This window comes from Oreochromis aureus, linkage group 23 (assembly GCF_013358895.1).
Source record: "Oreochromis aureus strain Israel breed Guangdong linkage group 23, ZZ_aureus, whole genome shotgun sequence".
Lineage (NCBI taxonomy): Eukaryota > Metazoa > Chordata > Actinopteri > Cichliformes > Cichlidae > Oreochromis > Oreochromis aureus.
The window spans coordinates 45382985-45402219 of NC_052963.1; the positions used below are offsets into that span (position 1 = coordinate 45382985).

A 19235-nucleotide genomic window follows, 5' to 3' on the forward strand; every position below is an offset into this window, starting at 1 on the left:
GCAGAAAAGTGAGCCCCATGCTCATCTCGGGTAAACAAGTGTGGCAAGAGTCATGGTGGGAACCTTTGAACAGATTCTTATAACACTTAGAGCAGGGGTCCCCAATCTCAGTCCACGAGGGCCGGTGTCCCTGCAGGTTTTAGATCTCACCCTGGGTCAACACACCTGAATCACGTGATTAGCTCATTACCAGGCCTCTGGAGAACTTCAAGACATGTTGAGAAGGTAATTTATCCATTTAAATCAGCTGTGATGGATCAAGGACACATCTAAAACCTGTAGGGACACCGGCCCTCGTGGACTGAGATTGGGGACCCCTGACTTAGAGTATTGAACATGAAGGAGAAGTTCTAAGTTGTGCCCCTTTTGTCTTGGCCAACAAAAACCCAGCCAGGGAGGCGGGGAATGTGGACAGGAAGCTACAGGAAGCTACACAGCAGCAGCTCTGAGGTTGGTCCCACAGGACTCTACGGTGTGATTATAATGTCAAATAAAGCCATATTCACATCTCATCTAAACCCATTCAGTGTTTGTCCAGACACATGAGCATGCATGGATGATTTGCATGTGCTACATGTTTAACATTTTTCTTCTCTTGATCCTTTTTTTCTTTGTTAAACACACTCATGCACGTACATTTAGCTTTGTCCCCTGGTCTCTGCACACCAAGACTTCTGTTCTCTTCTTGCCTGGAAGCGCTCCCTTTCACTGTTTCCCCTCTTTGTTTGTTTTACTATTCATTTTTGTTTTTCTCCATTTTGCTTTCTACTAATCTCTCTCTTCAAGCATTCTTTGTGCTCTCTGCTGTTGTTTTCATTGTTTTTAGCATTAGTTAACCCCAGAGTGAGACCAGTTAACTTTGTAGCTCTAAGACAACAGAGCGAGTCTTCGTTGTCTTAGCGCACACAGTCTGTCAGAGGCACAGTTAAAACAACAGCTGCAGGTTTCAGTAAAAACGGTGTTTCTGGACTAATTGGAAGTCTCCTTCACTGAGACTGTTTGACCTCATTCCAGCACTGACACAGATGCTGCTGTGCTCCTGTAGGGGGCAGCAAGCATCGTAGGTTAAGTAGAGCAGCATTGCACACACTGTGTTTAAGCATTGCTGCTTTATAATAACTGTGCTTACTTAAAAAGGCATAATCATACAATTTTAAAATGAAAGAATAGATTGGAAGTATTAAGTGTATATCATTTTAAACTGTATTTTTGCTTCAGTTTATACCGGTGCCACTCCAGCAGAGGGTAGGAGTCAGAGAAGAGAAAATATTATGTGCAGTTGTTTAACCCACAGAAGGCTCCAACCTTTAATTACTGAGATACACAGAGTGTAAACTGGATAAACATACTTTGTGTTAACAAGTTCTGCAGAACAAAAAGTGCATCGAAGCACATTTTCTCCAGTTTCTGGTGTAATAGTTGTATATAAAAGACTGTACTCTGCTTTTCTTTAAATGAGAAGTGGAATAGAGCCACAGGCATCAAAAAACAAGCTACATTTAAAAATTGTCCTTGTATATTTTATGTTAAACAAAAGACAAATTATCCTCCAATTAATTTCTAAAAAATCCTGAAAATACCTCTCCAAGAGATGACCAATAACTGTGAAGGTCACGGTTATTTTCAGGTGCATTTTGCATGCTAAGAGAATAATGACAGCATCGTTTGTCTTAATGGATTTCCCCTGTGGAGGCAGCAATAGGGAAAGAAAAGTGGATGTAACCCGGCCACCAGCTGTATGATTACGTGTGTCTGTGTACAGACATGTGCTCGCGTGCTTGGAAAAAGGTACATTTCCATCCTTCAAGGGGACCTGGAGAGGTAAACATCATTAGTCTTTGAGACGTTTGATGGTCGAGCATAAAGCCAGCCACAAAGCAGCTCTCGCCCACCTGTTTACAGACTTAATTAACAGGCAAACTTCAAGTTAGATGGAGGCTATGTCATCAGTGGAACCAGGCTGGGGGTCACGCTCTCATAGCTTCACTCTGGAAGAATTTAAGAGACCTTAAAGTCATAAAATATAACCTCCCAGAGAACCAACCTACGCTGAGTATTGGCAGCATTAACAGTAACAGAACTTATTGGTCTTATAATCAGAAAATCCGAGGAGGTAAGCAGACCACGAGGCAAAGCATACACGTTGGATTATGTTTCAATTTAGTTAGCAAAAGCTCAAAACGTCAGTTTGCTTTTCATGAATTTGCAGGTATCTTTTTATCCACAGTAAATGGAAACAGTCTGACTCGCTGTCACAGTGAAGGCTGATAGAAACAAAACCATTAATCAAAGGCGGTTCATATTTATATGAACCATTTTTCATAAAGGATTAAAAATGGACATGAAGTGAAAGGGCACTCTGAAATTAAACTATAGTTACATTATCAGGTTAACAAGGGATATTTAATCAAAATGTCTTTGCAGAAAGAGGAATTACTCTGTGCAAGGACGCGTGGCTTGTCTTTGGCTGCCATCTTGGAAAGTCTATTTTGAAGCTTTAGTTTAATTAATGTGACGTCCCGTGTGTTTGACTGATTTTGGTTCTTATGTTGTTTGTTATATTTCACTTTGTTTAGTTTGAGCCTTTAGGTCTCAGCTTCACTTTATTTCTATTTGAATTCTGGTTTATTTGATCTTCTATGTCATGTTTCCCTGTATCGTTACCTGGATTCTGTTCACCTGTGAACTCAGCAGTGCTCGTGTCCTCTAATCGCCCTCTTGTGTAGATGTAGTTGTGGCTTCCTCTGCGTTCTTGTCATAGTTTCCTTTTGTTGTTTTTCTGCCAGCATTGCTAATTTAAATGTTGTTTCAGTCTGACTCTGGGTCCTTTTCCTGTAATTTCTTAATTTTAGTGGTTAAAAAACTGTTAATCAGAGAAATGTGATAAATGACTAAATTTATGTGTGAATCAAAAATGCTTAAACTGTTTCCCGACTTTGGCCCAAAGAGGATAACGAAGCCTTTTGTCTTCGAGGTGATCCACGTCTATCATTGTTTGCTTTTGTCAAATTCTCTCATTGATTTCAATGCAAACTGTTTGGAGTATTTTTTTTGTTACCTTTTTCAAACAAAACATTTTAATAACATTTAGAACAAACATGCACACAAATGCATACAGACGCTGGACATTCATTTAATAAAAATGCATATTAACATAAATATACTACAACAGTCAACATAGGACTGAAAGGGAAAAAAGATTTGCATTAAAAAAAAAAGTTCTCCTACTTTATCAATAAGTTAGTCTTTCAACATCATTGCAACGCAAAAGCTCTCTAAGCCATGTTTCAGTGATTATGCAGCTGCACTTTTCCAAAATAACCATCAAATAACCGTCTCGGCTTGAAGCCGTCTGTAGTCCAAACGTCTGGTTTGTCTTGATCGTACCTAAAAGTCTTTTGAGGATATTCCAAGAACACAGAGTTTAAGACCTAAAGGGATTTTCATATTTAGTGTTTCTGACAAACATTTGAAATCTTTCCAAAAGTTCTGGATCTTTGGATATTCCCACAGCCAATGAAACAAAGCAGCCTTTTCATTCAGGCATTTAGTGCCCACATCTGAAATACTGGCAGCGATATGATGGGAGCGAAGTACGTTCTTGTCAGCCACTTATTCTGATTTAAGTTTAGTTTTCTCAGTGATCTCTTCGCCCATATCCATATTCAGAGTATTTAACTGATCCTGTAATAATTCATCAAAATCTTTGTAGTGTTCCTCATGTACCACTTTATACAGAGGGCAGTGACACTTGTAATGCTCACACTGACAGCGGTGTGTACTCGTCAGTAACATTTGCAACTTACATAGTAGCAAAGCAACATTTACTTTATTTTTCAAAACTAAACACAAAAATCTAAATGGTCCTTTACTGTCAAACAGCCTAATGTTCAAAACACTGTGTTCTGCATTCACACCACCCATAGTTTGACTGTTTGGTTGTTCATACAGCATCAGAGTACATGTCGCATGTTTCATCATGGTGCTACATGCAATGCTGTCATAAAAAGAAGAGCAGAGAGAACAACAGAGATCAGTGGAATAACTGAGTATATCTGACTGATGACATACACAGTAAATCACAACACGACCTCCTTTGAAAGAAAAGCAACAATTCTGAAATCTGTCAACTCTGTCACGCGGACTTGGCCACACTCTCTCATCCATGTCAGAACAAATGTTCTCATTTGCCAAACATCTTGGAAAGAACCTTCAGGCATGACGAATCCACCAGACTCTGGTCTGCTGTGATGTCCCTGCATGCCTTATCCACGGCCTGGAGAAGGGTCACGTGTTGATGCGGACGCCTGCCATACACGTTCCACCAAAATGTGGAGAAAATTCCTCAATAAGGTCGAGGAAAGCAGGAGTATCAGGGCGACTACACAGTGGCAAAGTGGGCCTGAAACCATTGCCTGCACCAGCTGAGATTGGTGGAACATGGAAATGTCCCATAACAAGACGCACTGTTTTTCTAATGTAGCCGCACACGGTGACACGTTGTCCGGGTACTTCCTCTTCCTGCTCCATGTTACAGTACTGCTACGTTGCTGTGGAAACCACTCAATAATACTTGTAGCTGAGATGAATCATCAGTAACAAACTGGTGTGAGTGGGTCTGAAGTGTAATATGTAAATAGTTTTTGGAAATGTTAACACTTTGATGCTAAGTTGGATCTTTGATTTAGGTTCATGTTATCCAAGAAACTGGAAATCTGGGTTCTGAAGCTAACATGGAAAACAAATTTCTCAGGAGTAAAATTCTGCTGACCATGTCAAATTGATTCTCAGATATTTATACTTACTACGGTACAACCAGTCCTGTAGCAGCTCTAAAACGTCTGGAAAGAGAAAACCAGGTGAAGCGGAGCTGCCAAATCATTGCTATCAGCCTTTCGCCCTCAGCTAGGACTTCACCTAATGACCTGCTATTATGCATACCTGGTGTTTAGCTACTTTTGTTCAGGCTAAAGGTCACAGACATTCCCATGTATACATGTGTTCATAGCATTCCTCTGAGCTTTGTTTTATTTCTTCAGCTCCTCTGGTTCGTCCTATCACCGTCCAGTCTCAACAGTTATGTATATAATAATAATAATAATAATAATAATAATAATAATAATAATAATAATGATAACTGGTGGATTTGGAGAGAGAGACTGATTCAGAGAAAATAAACAATCTTCTGAATTTCTTTGGTTCTGCAGAAACACATCCACTCGTGCTCGTTCAAACGTGGCCATCTGGTGGTCCAAACAACACGAGGGGGAGAATGACGTCACTACGCCATGTTTCACCCAAACACATGAAAGGACATCGACCTCTCAGCACCGCTTTGCAAAGTTTGAAGCAGATCACATGAAGGGTTGTCCAGAAAAGCAATTCTTTGATTTAGCAGAGAAACCGGTCAGTAGGAAAGATCCATGGAGATGAAGGAAATGTGAATAACAGCTACGGACAGGAAAGAAATGCATGTAAGTGCAAAGAATCAGTCTTATTCTATAAGACTGATTTGCTGACGAATGCCGCGAGGCAAACCGATTCTGTTGATGGGAGGACGACGGCCTGCTGTTCCTCCTGGAAACCTCACGCTGTCATGAACACACAGGCTATTCTCACTGCTGTTGGATGAATCCACGTGCTTTGAACAGGACAATCGTGGAAATGCTCTACAGGTTATTGGTTTTTGCCCTTAAATGTAGAAGATTTCCTCACACAATTGTTGTGTTTTTTCTGTGTTTTTCATATTTACAGCAATCGTTTTAATATTTGGAAACCAGAAAAGCTCCGATCTGGAAAATCTGGGATCCAGAAGACGCTCGGATTTCATCGCCACTCATCATGTTAAGTATGCACACATTGTTCTTTTTAGGTCTGATTCCCACATGACCTTAATTTTGTTTGTATTTTGCAAAAAGTTTAAAATACAAACGCAGCCTCATTTATCATAAATTTTCCAAAACTTCATCATTCTGCAACACGTCCTTCAGCGGCTGCCAGAATTCACAGTTGTGACATTAAATGTTTTAAAGGACTGGCACAGATCGCTCCCTTTGATAACCTCCACTTAGTCCTTCACAATGATCTCGCGAGCCTTGCTTCATCCCAGCTGCCCTCAGCTTCGTCCTTTTGCTTCACAGGTCAGGACGTGCACAGCTGCCTCTCTGCACCTCTGCTTTCATTGTCTTCCCCTGACATCACAGAGTTACTCACAGCAACACATCTTTCATCATCATTTCAGTAATGATTATCATTATCATACTGCCGTTAAGTTCTCTGTAACTGCATCATATTTGGCTGACGTCCTTCCCATCTTTAAGAAAAGGGATCACAGGAGGAAAGGAAAAAATGAAGGTTTGGGAGGCACAGAGGGATGTAGGGTGGAGGAGGAAGGAGGAAGGAGAGGTGCCGGGGTTGGGGGTGGAAAACAATGTTCAAGTTGGAGCAACATATGCTGCTGTGGTCATATGTTACTTGGCCTTATCGTTATCATGTAAATACTAATCAGATTTATTATCATCTGATTATTGACTCCCAGCAGACAAACACCAATCCCAGTCTTTTTATCCGTGCTTTTATTGCCAGCTGCTATTTTGATTCTTTTTCCACCACCTCACTTTTGTCCTTTTGAGCTCTGAAGTTGTTTGAAGACATTACACACCACGTCTGCCACATGATCTCACGTCACAAGCTCTTTGTACAAGCAGGTAATGAGTGTGCTGTTTGAGCAGACCAGCCCCTCAGCGAGGCAGGAATGGTCGCCCCGGAGCAACGGCGCTTATCATCGGGAACAACAGCCTGGAATGTGTCGGCACGGTTACAAACCTCTTTGTTTTCATAGCGCTGCTGTATGTTGGCGAGTGGGTGGGTCTCTGTGAGCTAAATGTTCATTGTTTCTTGCACATGCTGAACATACACTCACCAGACACTTTATTAGGTACAGTGTGCTATTACCAGCCACAGCTGACCCCCTTCTGCTTTCATTGGACTGAGATCTGTAAGAAGTCATGTTGGAGAAACCAGTTTGTGAAATGGTGCATTACCCAGCTATACTCAGGTAGGCTGTGGTAATGATGAGTGATTCAATGATGCTCAGCAGAAGGGAACAAAGTGTGCCCAGAAAACATCCCCAGGCAGGATGGATCCATGCTTTCATGTTGTTTATGCCACATCTGGACACTTCCACCCAAATGTTGCAGCAGATTCACCCGACCAGGCAGCGCCTTTTCCAGTCTTCTATTGTCAGTTTTGGTGAGGCGGTGCGAATCGGAGCCTCAGCTCAGCTCTTAGCTGCACCTGGTCTGATCTTCTGCTGTGGCTCTTTTGCAAACCTTGGTTAAAGTGAGTGAGTGAAACAGTTTGACCATTCTTCTCTGACCTCTGACCTCTGGCATCAACAAGGCCTTTTCACTCAGAAAACTGCCATGCAATGCATATTTCCCCCATTTCGGCTCATTCTCTGTAAACCTTTAAGACGATTATAAGGGAAGATCCCAGCAGAGCAACAGTTTATGAAATTCCCAGACCAGCCAGTCTGCTGCCAACAATCATGTGACATTCAGAGTCACTTAAGTCACCTGTCTTAAAGCCTCCCTCCCATTGGATACACAGCTTCTGGCTCTTAAAGAAATCAATGCATGTGAGATATGCTTTCCAACAATTTTCCACCAGTTTTCAACCACAGGACTCACGCAGCTATCGTTAGCTCATTTCTCCTACAGGCTGGCTTCAGTCTGTTACACATCATGTTTTTATCATCTGAGCAATCCTGAGACATTGTCAAAGTATATCTAAACCAATTAAAGAGCAGTGTATATCATTTTAATAGACAATAAATAATGAAGATAGCTGCACCATTTCATAAACTGTCATTCCCACGGAGCTGATACTGACATATCTGAGATGTAAACAGATAGAAACAGCCAACAGCTTTAAGTAAATCACTATTAAGAGACAACAAATTACGTCGCATGGTTTACATGCGGTTTGGTAGGAGCTACAAATGTTATCTCTAAAGCTTCGTAAATCTGTAGAGCGAGTGGATTTTGGCACTGATGTCTCTTTCCATTGTGAAATTGAACCGTTCGTCATGTCGTATAAAAGCCCAACAGCGTACACGAACAGCATATGTTACATTTCAGGCTGAATACCACCACAGCACTACGTGAGCCCACAGCTGTGTCTTGCACAGCTGGCTGCTTCCTTGAACTTGCCTGCAATCTCTGCTGAGGTCTTGTATCAACAAAACTGGGGATTTTTTTTAAACACTGTAAAACCTCACACCCCCCAGAGAAAACCCTGCACTTGGAAATGACTCGTCTGGATTTTCCTCTTTTTTGTCTGTCTGTCTTCCCCACTCATGTCTTTGATTGTTATCAGTCAAATATTTATATCGCTGCATTAAACCCACAACAGATGATCCATTGGCCACTTGTGGGCAGCAGAAACAAGCTAAGATCTCAACATTTTTTTCCTTTTAAAGGGACAGTTCACAACGAAATAAAACACACACACACAGTTTTCTTCTGGCCTGTTGTGTTACTTATAAATCGACACCAGTTGCTTTTGTGTTGCTGTGCATTTTGTTGTCTGCTAGCTCTTTAAACTACAGTCTTTACTCGTCTACACTGCACCTTGGTGCGAGCTGTTCTGCTTCTGGTTCCTGTCCCTTTAAGGCCACCCTCTGGATGGATAAACAGCACTACAAGCTAACATGTTGATTTGATTTTGGGGTGAACTGTCCCTTTAAGCACATATGGCAAACCTGTCAGCAAGCAGGAACATTAGCATTCAGATGGTCACCTAGTGAATGCCAGTTCAGTGTTTGATCTCTCCGAGCTCTGCGGGGTTTGTTTGTTTGTTTTCACATCTCTGCTCCTGAATAATATTTCAGACTCTTTAGCTGCTTAATGCTCCACTCTGGCACTGCTGTTTGCATGAGCACGGCCATTTGATATGTCGTTATGATAAAAAATATGAGCTAAAGTTACTTAATCTCTCCTTGTCACTAATTTTAGCTTCTTATCACCTCCCAGGTTCCTATCTTCATGCCTCCACTCCTGGGCTCCTGACCCCGCTGGCTATGAAACTTGACTGATCCCACTCAGGAATTTGCCCTATATCACAAGAGCTGGGGCCCATTGGAGAAGCGAATCACATGACCAGTATGTAGGTATAATGAAGATGGACGGGCTGCAGAGAGCGCTGACAGTACAAGTCACATTCCTCAGGCTGCTTCTCACTCACACATCCCCACATGCTTATATCACTGTGGTATGCTTTACTTGATGAGCTTCATCCTAACCTATTCAGTGTATTCAAACTTTTCCCCTTCAATATGCAGAAAAAGTCACAAACATACTTCAGTTATGCCGTGATTGTGTTATTAACATGATCGTGCGTGGACCCCGATGGAGGGGAAAGAGGCCGACACTCTTTTCACACTGTTTCTCCATCTGTGAAGAGAAAACGCCACCCTGCTTTTGACAAGTGTGTGCGCTTATGCTTGCTTTCTGTTAATTAGCTCTCGGTGTCTGCCTGCATGTGGACTTTTATTTGGTGACGCAGAGTAAAGTTTGCTAATCAAGTCAAACACTGCGCTGCTGTGGTGGAGGCTTTCAAAAATGTGCAGAACAATCAAACCACCAGCTTTCAAGCCAGATAATGGCGACCACGTTACAGTATAGAAAGGCTCACACTGGTTTCCTCACTAAGACCACACACAGCTCCAGTGTCATGTCTCTGCTTCTTTTCCTTCTGATTAACATTACAGGAAGCTTTGGGAAAATGTGATGCCAAGGTTTGCTGTTTATTCAGGATATATATTAAAAGTGTTTTTTGCAGCTTTGGAAAAGCATGAATTCAAAGAACCACAAAAATGGTGAACTGGCAGCTGAGCAACATCTCTCAAGAGTTCAACGAGTCTATTACTGACACGAGCAGACACACAAAGCACCAAATATTGACTTTTTCAAGAGCCCGTCCTTCTTTAGCGCTGGGCTGGCAGAGCAAACGGCTGGACTGCCACAGCACTGTCTTTCATCCTAACAACCCCTCATGTCCCACCCCCGGGCCTCTGTCTGCTTGTACACCTACAGCACTGCTTTCTCCATGTGGGGGGCCTGCATCACTTCAAAGCGCCCTGTGTTGGAGCTCCAGTTGGGTGACAAACAGCTACAGCCCAGCTGAGCAGGATCACACTTGTCAGTGCAAAGGAAACACATGCTGGAGAGTGACTGTGGCTAGAGTGGCTACTTGTGGTTTGGACCAAGGGAGTGACTGAATAAGATTGCATGTCCATATACTCAAACATAAAGGCAGAACGTGCATTTATGTGAGTGCATGCAGGCTTTGCTAGCCTTAAAAGAGAAAGAAGTTTGGCAGATGTGCAAAGGAAGATTCACAGATCTTTGTAAAAAGAAAAAAATACAAGCAACAAGCTCATGGGGCCAATAAATAATTGAATAAATATCGTATTTTCCGCACTATAAGGCGCACTTAAAATCCTTTAATTTTCTCAAAAATCGACAGTGCGCCTTATGTATGAATTCTGGTTGTGTTTACTGACCTCGTGTGGTACACGGCGCTCAAACATCTGTCAAAAATGTTTTAGTCCGACTTTGGTAAGCTACGAAGCCGCACGGCTTGATGGATTGTTGGAGCATTACGGCTACCGTAGTCAGGAGCCTCGCGGAGTAATCTGGGTCCTAAACTCCGTCTCTTCAGGTCCCAAAGTCAAACGAACACTGCAGCATCACTGAGAGTTAAAAACTGTCTAAATTCTTTCATCTTTAATAAAATGATCAGCGTTGCTGCTTTACCAGGTGTAACAATTAAGTTTAACATTCAGGCATCCATGAAAACAGGATTTATTACATTTAACGGAGTTAGAAGTTAGCAGGAAGTTAGCTCGCTAGCTTCCAGCTAAGCATGATATAGCATGTTCTGACAGAGATTTCTGAAACATTCAAACATACAGCTCTGCTATCACTTCCAACATAAATGAAGACAGAAAACTAAACAGCAGTGACATTTGTAGGGTTACTGAAGTTGGGCTAGCTGCTATATAATGATGTGCTACGTGATCGCTAGCAACACAGCTATGTTAGCATAGCATGAACAGTGAAGCTGGAGGATGAACGCTAACTTTTTTCCACTCGATAAAAGTTAACGTGAGGGTTCCCGATGGTTAGGGACAAATGCAATCGCATGGCAGGATGCTGTAAACGGACCAAACTTCAGTCAGGAGAACAACTGAGATAATCCATCCACAATACCAGGTTAGTCATTAATATACTGCAACAACACGGGAATAGAGCAGCTGCCAGAGAATTCAGTATTAATGAATCAAAGTCGGTTTCAAACAGCTTCATTCGTCACACGATCCAGGCGGGTGAAGCCCACCATTCATCCACCTGAGCGTCTTCTTCTCCGCAGCATTGAGGATCTGCTTGTGTTTCTTAGTGGCTAGCCAGCATTCTGCTCCCTACAGGGCCGCCGGCCATATGACTGTCTTCTGGATCTAAGCTTTGAGGTGTTCGGGCATCCTCTTATCGCACAGGATGGATTCACGCCATTTAAGCCATGCTGCGCTGATTCGTGAACGCACATCCGGGAGGGTCTCGCCACCCACCGAGACCAGGGACCCGAGGTATTTGGGTGGTCTTCCTTAACTCCTGGCCGTCGATCTGGATCAATCCCGGAGTCTGAGGGGCACATGCTAAAATAAGTAAATAGATAAATGACTTCATCATTAAATTAAAGAAATGCCACCACAGAGTTGCAGTTCATTGAATTGCCACTTGAGGGTGTGTCCAAGAGCAACTCAACCTTTACAGCAGACGTATGTCATTATGTTTAGTGTTTGTGTGGCAAAAGGAATGATCATCATCATAATAAATATTATTAAAAGCTGTTCTGCATAGCTCATTTTTGTTGTAGCTGCTAGGCTTCACCCTTACTGGTTAAAAGACACTAAACTGGACTTTACAAATAAATGCAGATATTTATATTTCCAGTTTTTTTGTACATAGTTCCTGATTTTCAGAGTTGATTCCAAGTATTGAACTTGCACCTAGTAGCTGTTCACGCTCAACATGAGGTCCAAAGAGATGTTGATGCTGATGTGAAGGTAAAAGACTAAACTAGAGAGACGGCAACAACATGAGAATCTTCAAAAGAAGAAACAAACTGACCAGCTCAGCCTTGGTGAAAGACCACAAAAAACAACTGGTGGATAAACAGAGTTCTTTCTTTGGTTTATAAAACCTCTGTCACAACATCGAGTCATGAACACTCTTAACGATGTGGGTGTATTATTGTGGATTATGGTCCAGGCCTACAGCGCTTTAATGTAACGTTTTTCCCTGTTATGTATTCAAAAGTGGGATCTAAATGTAATGCATACTTGTGAATGTACATTTTAACGTAACGCACAAACTGTCAGACTGTTCTTTGAGAACATCGTGGACCACATACAGCCCAGTGTGATCCTACGTGGGCCAGAACAGTGAAACTACTGTTAGAAGCCTCTAAAGTGTTTCTCAACACGTTTAACTCCACATTTAATTCTTGACATGTCCTTAGAAAATTAAGTGTAATTTCAACAATATGTCTCAGTGTTTCCACATTAAAAAGAAATGCTGTGGTGTCTGAAACCTTCAGCTTGGCTCTTTGGGCCTTGACTTTAAGAAAGGGAAAAAAGCACTGGCAGCTCGTTATCTGCACTTTTCTTTGTTAATCTGAAGAAAATGTCCCGTTTTTCTTTTTAAAAAAGACAAAAATGCTAAAGTGCAGTAACTTTCTGGAGTAACCTTCTTAGTAAAACACTAACAGTAGAAAGCACCTCGATCTTTCTCATCCAAAATTTCTCCTTCTTTGCAATTTTAACAACCGTCTCGTGAGCTCAACTGAACGTTCCAGTTTCCACTGGTATCTATTCGGCTCAGCTCGGCTTGACTTGTCTCTGTTTTTAGGGTTTCCCAGTAGGCGGTAGTAGCTGGTCCCACATCAGCAGACCGGTTGACACCGAATGGCATCACCGTGGTTCCCCAGTCGGACAAAAAGCCATACACTGAGCAGCAGGTATTTGAATAAAGACGACAGTCTGTGATCCAGACTGACCAAAGAACAAAGAGGAAGAGGAAGAAAATCAATCCCCCATCTCCCGTTGCTGTGAAGCAACACCGCTAATCCTCGAGTGAAGGTGTAGAAATTAGAAAGTGGGCTAACTAGCTTCCAAAACACTGTGTACATTAGCAAAGCATCAGGAGATGAGAGAGATGGGAAGGACTCTCAGGATGTAGTAAACACAGCTGGTCACCTGATGCTTTAAGCCCAAGCTAAGTGACTTTGGGTTGCTTGCATATTCACAATGGGGTCATGACAGCGGGCAGCTCTGCATGTTGGATTTGGCAGATTTTTACAGCGGATGCTCTTCCTGAGGCAACACTGAAGGGATTTGTGCCTCCTCCTGGGACAAACCCTGGATCGTTTCCTTGTTAGGGTGAACGTGTAAACCCTACACCGCGGAGCCATTACTAACATGTTGCCCATGTAGTTTTGTGTTCATGCAAAGTTCATGCAAACACATTCTATGTGTCACAACCATTTGTCTAAATTAGCAGTTCAGAGTGTGAAAATCAACTCATCACCTCTTTAGATTCCCCCCCACCCCCCCAAGCCCCTTTATTTGGTTTGTGCTTGGGTGGTCCATTGATACGCAGCTTTAGAGGGCCTCACATGTCTTACAGTAATGAAAGTTTGACCCTAAACAAATGTTTCTCAGACGGTCACAGGGTACAACAGGATTTGCTTGTGTCGATTTAGGGTCAGGCCTTCAGTTTCCCATAAAGAGGATAAGAGAGGCATTTTCTCGGATTGTTGTATCAGAACGTATACTGTATATGCTTTTCCTTCTCTTATTGTTGACATATTCCTCGGTGCCCGTACCCACACCCCATCCTTTATTGTTTTTGTTAGTTTCTTTCAGGCGTACAATAAAGATTTGTCCCACTGCTCCTTTGTCTTCAGCTCTGTGACTCCCGTTGAAAACATTTTCCAAAAACAAGACAAAACCGCGAGATAACAGAAGGTCCTGCTGGATGGAAGGAATGCTGACAGACAGGTAGTTTTTAAGAGGAGTTTCCAAGTGCTCCCTGCCATGTACGAGGCTGGTTCTTCCTGGACATCCTGTTCTCCCATTTGTCCAGTACACCTGCTCTCTAGAGTAAAGAGTTCACGGGGTTTTATCACTCATGAAAGGATTTTTGTGGCTTTTCCAACCCATAAATTGACCAGAACACACACTTAGTCTTCTAAGGTATGCATGTGTATAAGTAAATAAATAAATAAATAACATTTTATTTATATAGCACCTTTCTAGACAGAATCACAAAGTGCTGCACATAAGATAACAAATTATAAAAGGGTAAAAACAGACAATATAAAACAGGCAGAAATTTAACCAAAAACAGTTTTAAAAAGGTGAGTTTTGAGTTGTTTTTTAAAAACAACTACCGAGTCCACAGTTCTTAATGTATGAGGGAGAGAGTTCCACAGTCTCGGGGCCACGGTGGCAAAAGCTCGGTCACCCTTAGTTCTCATTTTAGTCTGCTTTATAGCAAGTAAGCCCTGATCAGATGACCTCAGGGACCTGCTAGGGACATAGGGCTGTAGCAGATCGGAGATGTAGGGAGGTGCCAGTCCATGCAAGGCTCTAAATGTCAAGACCAGGATCTTAAAATGCACTCTAAATTCAACAGGAAGCCAGTGTAGCTGAAATAGCAACGGTGTCACATGAGAATACATGGAGGATTTTGTCAAAAGTCTAGCTGCGGCGTTTTACACAACCTGCAGACGATCCATATGTGGGTGTGTATGTGTGTGTGTTTGTGCACATATAAAGTCTACGAGACAAACACATGGACAAACGTACACATGTGTTATTGTGTGCAGAAAAACATGAGATAAAGCAGACTGATTATAAATTACACGTGCTGTGCGTTTGGGGTGGCTGCAGCTCCGTTTGTCTGCTAATCAGAAGGGTCGGTTCTTCTGCAGGAGTGAAGCTAGCATGCTAGGCAGCCACTAAAACAACGCGGGCTTCCTCTATGATCCTGAAGTGTTCAGTGCAGTAATGCATTAGTAGTCTGTAGGTGTCTTTTAAGAGCTTTGCAGACACATGTCTGCATGTTGTAGCTGTCTGCTGTCACACAATGTGGGCTGCTTCTTCTTTGCTTTAGACCTTCAGCCGCCATCAATCCTGCTTTCTCCAAATCTTTCTCCAACAGTGAATACATCTGTCTGTTTGTTAATGTGAACAGTTTGGACGTCACAACAATCCACCAACGCTTTAGAGTAACAGCATGTTACAGCGGGGCATGACTCACTGTTTCATAAATGACAATCTTTGCATAATTTGTTTAATTCTTATTTTTACTGCTATAGATTCTTGTCAGGAGCATTTAATGCAATCATGTTCTGTAAAATCATTTCTGGGGGTGAAAAGTAACTGAAGAAGTAAAGAAGGATGTAAAGTTCACAGCAAAGAACAAAAAAAGCTGAATTACAACATCAGGGTTGGAAGAACAAACACGTGTAAAACAATGTTGTCATAAAGTCATCTGAATTACAACGAGCACAGCTTTTTCTAAACTTCAACAGGTATTTAAGTCTTTTATAATGTAAGACTTCAGTACATTTTTATCTGCATGTGCAAATTACTGCTCCGCCAAATCGAGATGACAAGTTTATGGCATGCTAAAGTGCAAACATTTTAAGAAACGGGGAGGATTACATATCAAATCTATTATACTGAGGTTCTACTCGACACATGCTTTCAGAACCCAGACTCCATTTCCTAGCACGCCGCTGCAGCCCTTCCCCCAATCCAACAGCTGACGAGAGGGGGAGAAGAAGGGCTAACGTTCATTTTTCACCATTTTCCTTTTTAACTCGGTGGCATAAATCATTTGGGAGGACCACACCTCAATATGAAATGCTCTATACTGACCGCAGAGGCTGGGCTTGAGCAAAACTCTTGGAAGCTTTTATTAAAAAACTATTCACTTTGAATAGTTTTACAGTAAAACTGGTCACGTCAAGTCCTGAATCTGAGGCAGTAGATGTAGGAAACTTTAGACAGCAAATGCTTAAACACCAAAAATAAAAACATAAATCTACACACTACTGTGGACAGCATGTGGTTTGTATGAGAACATGAAAATGAGAGCAGAGATGTATTTTCACATCTAAATTTGAGAATCTCCATCCAGTGACTGGGATCTATGAATGTCTGTCCTACAGTAAGGTTGCGTCTGTTTGATGGAGGTTGAGGTTAGATGAGAGGATCAGTCAAATTCTCATGTATGAGATCTGCAAATGCAACAACCTCAGTCTCTGGGGTTGTTGCATTTGACTGCAAGGTGATTGGACGGGTTGCCTGATGAGAGGCAAACTGTCTCCAAACAACTGGGGTCCATCTTGGACTGACGGGAATCGCTCTCATGCAGCATGGGAAAGGTTTCCAAATAATTTCTGCCTGATTTGTAAATGCTGACAGATTATCAACACAGAAATCAATTTGAGTCAGTCTGTGAAAAGTGCAATCTGTCTGCAGCACATCTCTTTGCAAATTTAACAAATGCGGACTTTATTAACCCTGCACTGTTCACTCGTTACAGCAGCACAAGAGACAGATAGAATTAGAGATAAATTTAAAAAACAATAAAAATAGAAAAAAGAAGAAAAACTGCTAAAAATGCAGAATTAGGAAAGTACAAGAGTAATTTGCATTATGTACAAATAGCGCTGTATGCAGTAAAATATAGTAGAAGAAATCTCACGTTCTGATTATACTCTTATATAAAAACAAGGTTGCCTGTGTCATTTTGCAATTAAATTGCCATCCTGCAGCAACTATGTGGCAATTTGTGGAGGAATTTATGACTGGACTGTGACCCCCTCCTGCAATTTTTTTTTTTTCTTCCCACTTCCTCTATGGACCACCACTGTGCAATAGTGCAATAACCCAACTGTATACACACAATACTATTTATTACATATTACTTTTTTAAAAACCGGCTTGTATATTTGTACATGGGGCGATCGTGGCTCAAGAGTTGGGAGTTCGCCTTGTAATCGGAAGGTTGCCGGTTCGAGCCCCGGCTCGGACAGTCTCGGTCGTTGTGTCCTTGGGCAAGACACTTCACCCGTTGCCTACTGGTGGTGGTCAGAGGGCCTGGTGGCGCCAGTGTCCGGCAGCCTCGCCTCTGTCAGTGCGCCCCAGGGTGGCTGTGGCTACAACGTAGCTTGCCATCACCAGTGTGTGAATGTGTGCGTGAATGGGTGGATGACTGGATATGTAGAGCGCTTTGGGGTCCTTAGGGACTAGTAAAGCGCTATATAAATACAGGCCATTTACCATTTTACATATATATATATCTTTTCCCTCTGTTAATACTGTCCATATGTATATAGCGCTGCAGACCTGCCCCCCCCCCAGCATGTTTGCACTGAGTAGGAGATGCTCTGTATCTCATTGTACAACTGTATAGTGACAATAAAGGCATTCTATTCTATTCTATTCTATTCTATTCTACTATACGAAATTTATGTGAAATTCAGTGAATTTCTTTGTATTTAGACGGCAACATTTCTGTGACTTTTATCACAGTTAGGGTTACTGCATTATTACAAACAGATTGCATTTTGCACAAACCACAGTCACTTTGAAGACTACAGTGGTCATCGGTCTTTGAAGCAACCATTTCAAGTGCAACAAGATCGCATGTTCATTGCAATAATTTTATTTGTCTCCAAACGGGTCATCTAAGAAGTCTATGGTTGACTTCTTTTGTAGAGTAAAATTTGGCTTTTGTTTCTCTTAAATTTCAAAACTAATTAGCAGATGTATGACACTCCCATTCAGTCTATGCATGCAGCTTGCTAACCAAGCTAGCCAGTGTTAGCTGATAGCGTAGCATTTCACTGTCTTATTTCCACATGTGGTCAATTAAAGATCCAAAAAAACAAGACTGCAGTGGTGCAAATGTCCAAGGCTTCAAAACATGAAGTCACTGACAAGTTTTCCCCATATTTCTTTTTTTTTAAAGTTTGTCTTCTAAGCTAAGCTAACGTGTTGCTAACTGTAGCCTCATATTTAAGCCAGCAGTGTTAGCTTGTAACTTAACTTGAAAGTAAATGTGTGTATTTTCACAAAGTTTCCCAAATTGACTTTAACCTGAGTTAAGCTGCTTATGCTGCACGTTTTTAGAGAGCTTGGTCTCTTTCCTCTCCGTGCATTTTAAAGGCTAAGATGGATATCCATCTCCATGAAGCCATAACGTGCACGAGGCTGAGAGTGGACAGGGAAACTACAGCGCTCGACTGCCTCCCCCTTTTGCAGCCAACTTTACAGTTGGAACAAGAAATGACCTCACCTCGTCCAAGTCTCGTTCCCCCAAGGTTTGAACAGGAAATAGGGAGAACACCACCCCCGCCCAGCTCCTCGCACCCATTACAGCGCTCTCAGAGAGAGAGAAACCCAACATTACCAAACACGGCAAAACTCAAAAATGAAAGACGGTTTTTGAAAAATACAGGCCTGTCTGAGGCCGTGAGGTATATAATGCTTGAAACGTGAGCAAACATGAGATAAACATTTTGTTGTAATGGCTGTTGTGAGTTTTCAGTCTGTGGATTCCAGCCATTGTTTGGATTCCTCTGAGAGGGAATGTTTTATGCTCCTTTGAAAATACAAAAAGAGTTGCACACATCTGAAAGCCATTAGCCCCTCAAACTGTTAGCAAGCAGTCTGAGGATTCTTTCCGCTCTCTTGGACTCTCGCTCCAATTCTCTCTTTGCTTCTTTTCTCTTTACATTTCTTTCTTTTTTTCACGTTTGCAACCTCTGCCTTTTGCAGTTACAGGGATTGTGGAATTTCACTGCTCTTCTCCAAAACGTTTTACTCCGTGGACCCCTTGAAACCGAATTCTTCCACGCTCCATCTGTCTCATACACAACAGCCTTTCTTCATTTCTAGCCCCGCCGTATTCTTGAAGAGTCATTTTACCATGGCCAAGCAGGCTTTGGAGGCTTGCAGTGTGCTCTGTCACTTGGGAGCAGCATCACGTGTATACCCGCCTCTTTCCGCTCCTGGTTCGCACACAAAGTAGGGTGGGGACATGTGAGGCAGGTCTTCCCTCCTCCTCTTCATCCTCTGTAGCCTAACCTTG

The 19235-nt window shown here is 42.1% G+C and overlaps 1 long non-coding RNA gene across 2 annotated transcripts; it reads left to right on the top strand.

The window, feature by feature from the left end:
• Window positions 1-1969: 1969 nt before the first annotated feature.
• On the top strand, window positions 1970-10444 carry LOC120436446. 2 transcript variants are annotated; one of them, XR_005610428.1, is made up of 5 exons: window positions 1970-2113; window positions 5040-5076; window positions 5208-5474; window positions 5755-5848; window positions 9036-10444. It is a non-coding gene; the product is annotated as an uncharacterized LOC120436446 (long non-coding RNA). The 2 variants fall into 2 exon arrangements; XR_005610429.1 differs by having other exon boundaries at window positions 5755-5843.
• The last annotated feature ends 8791 nt before the right edge of the window (window positions 10445-19235 follow it).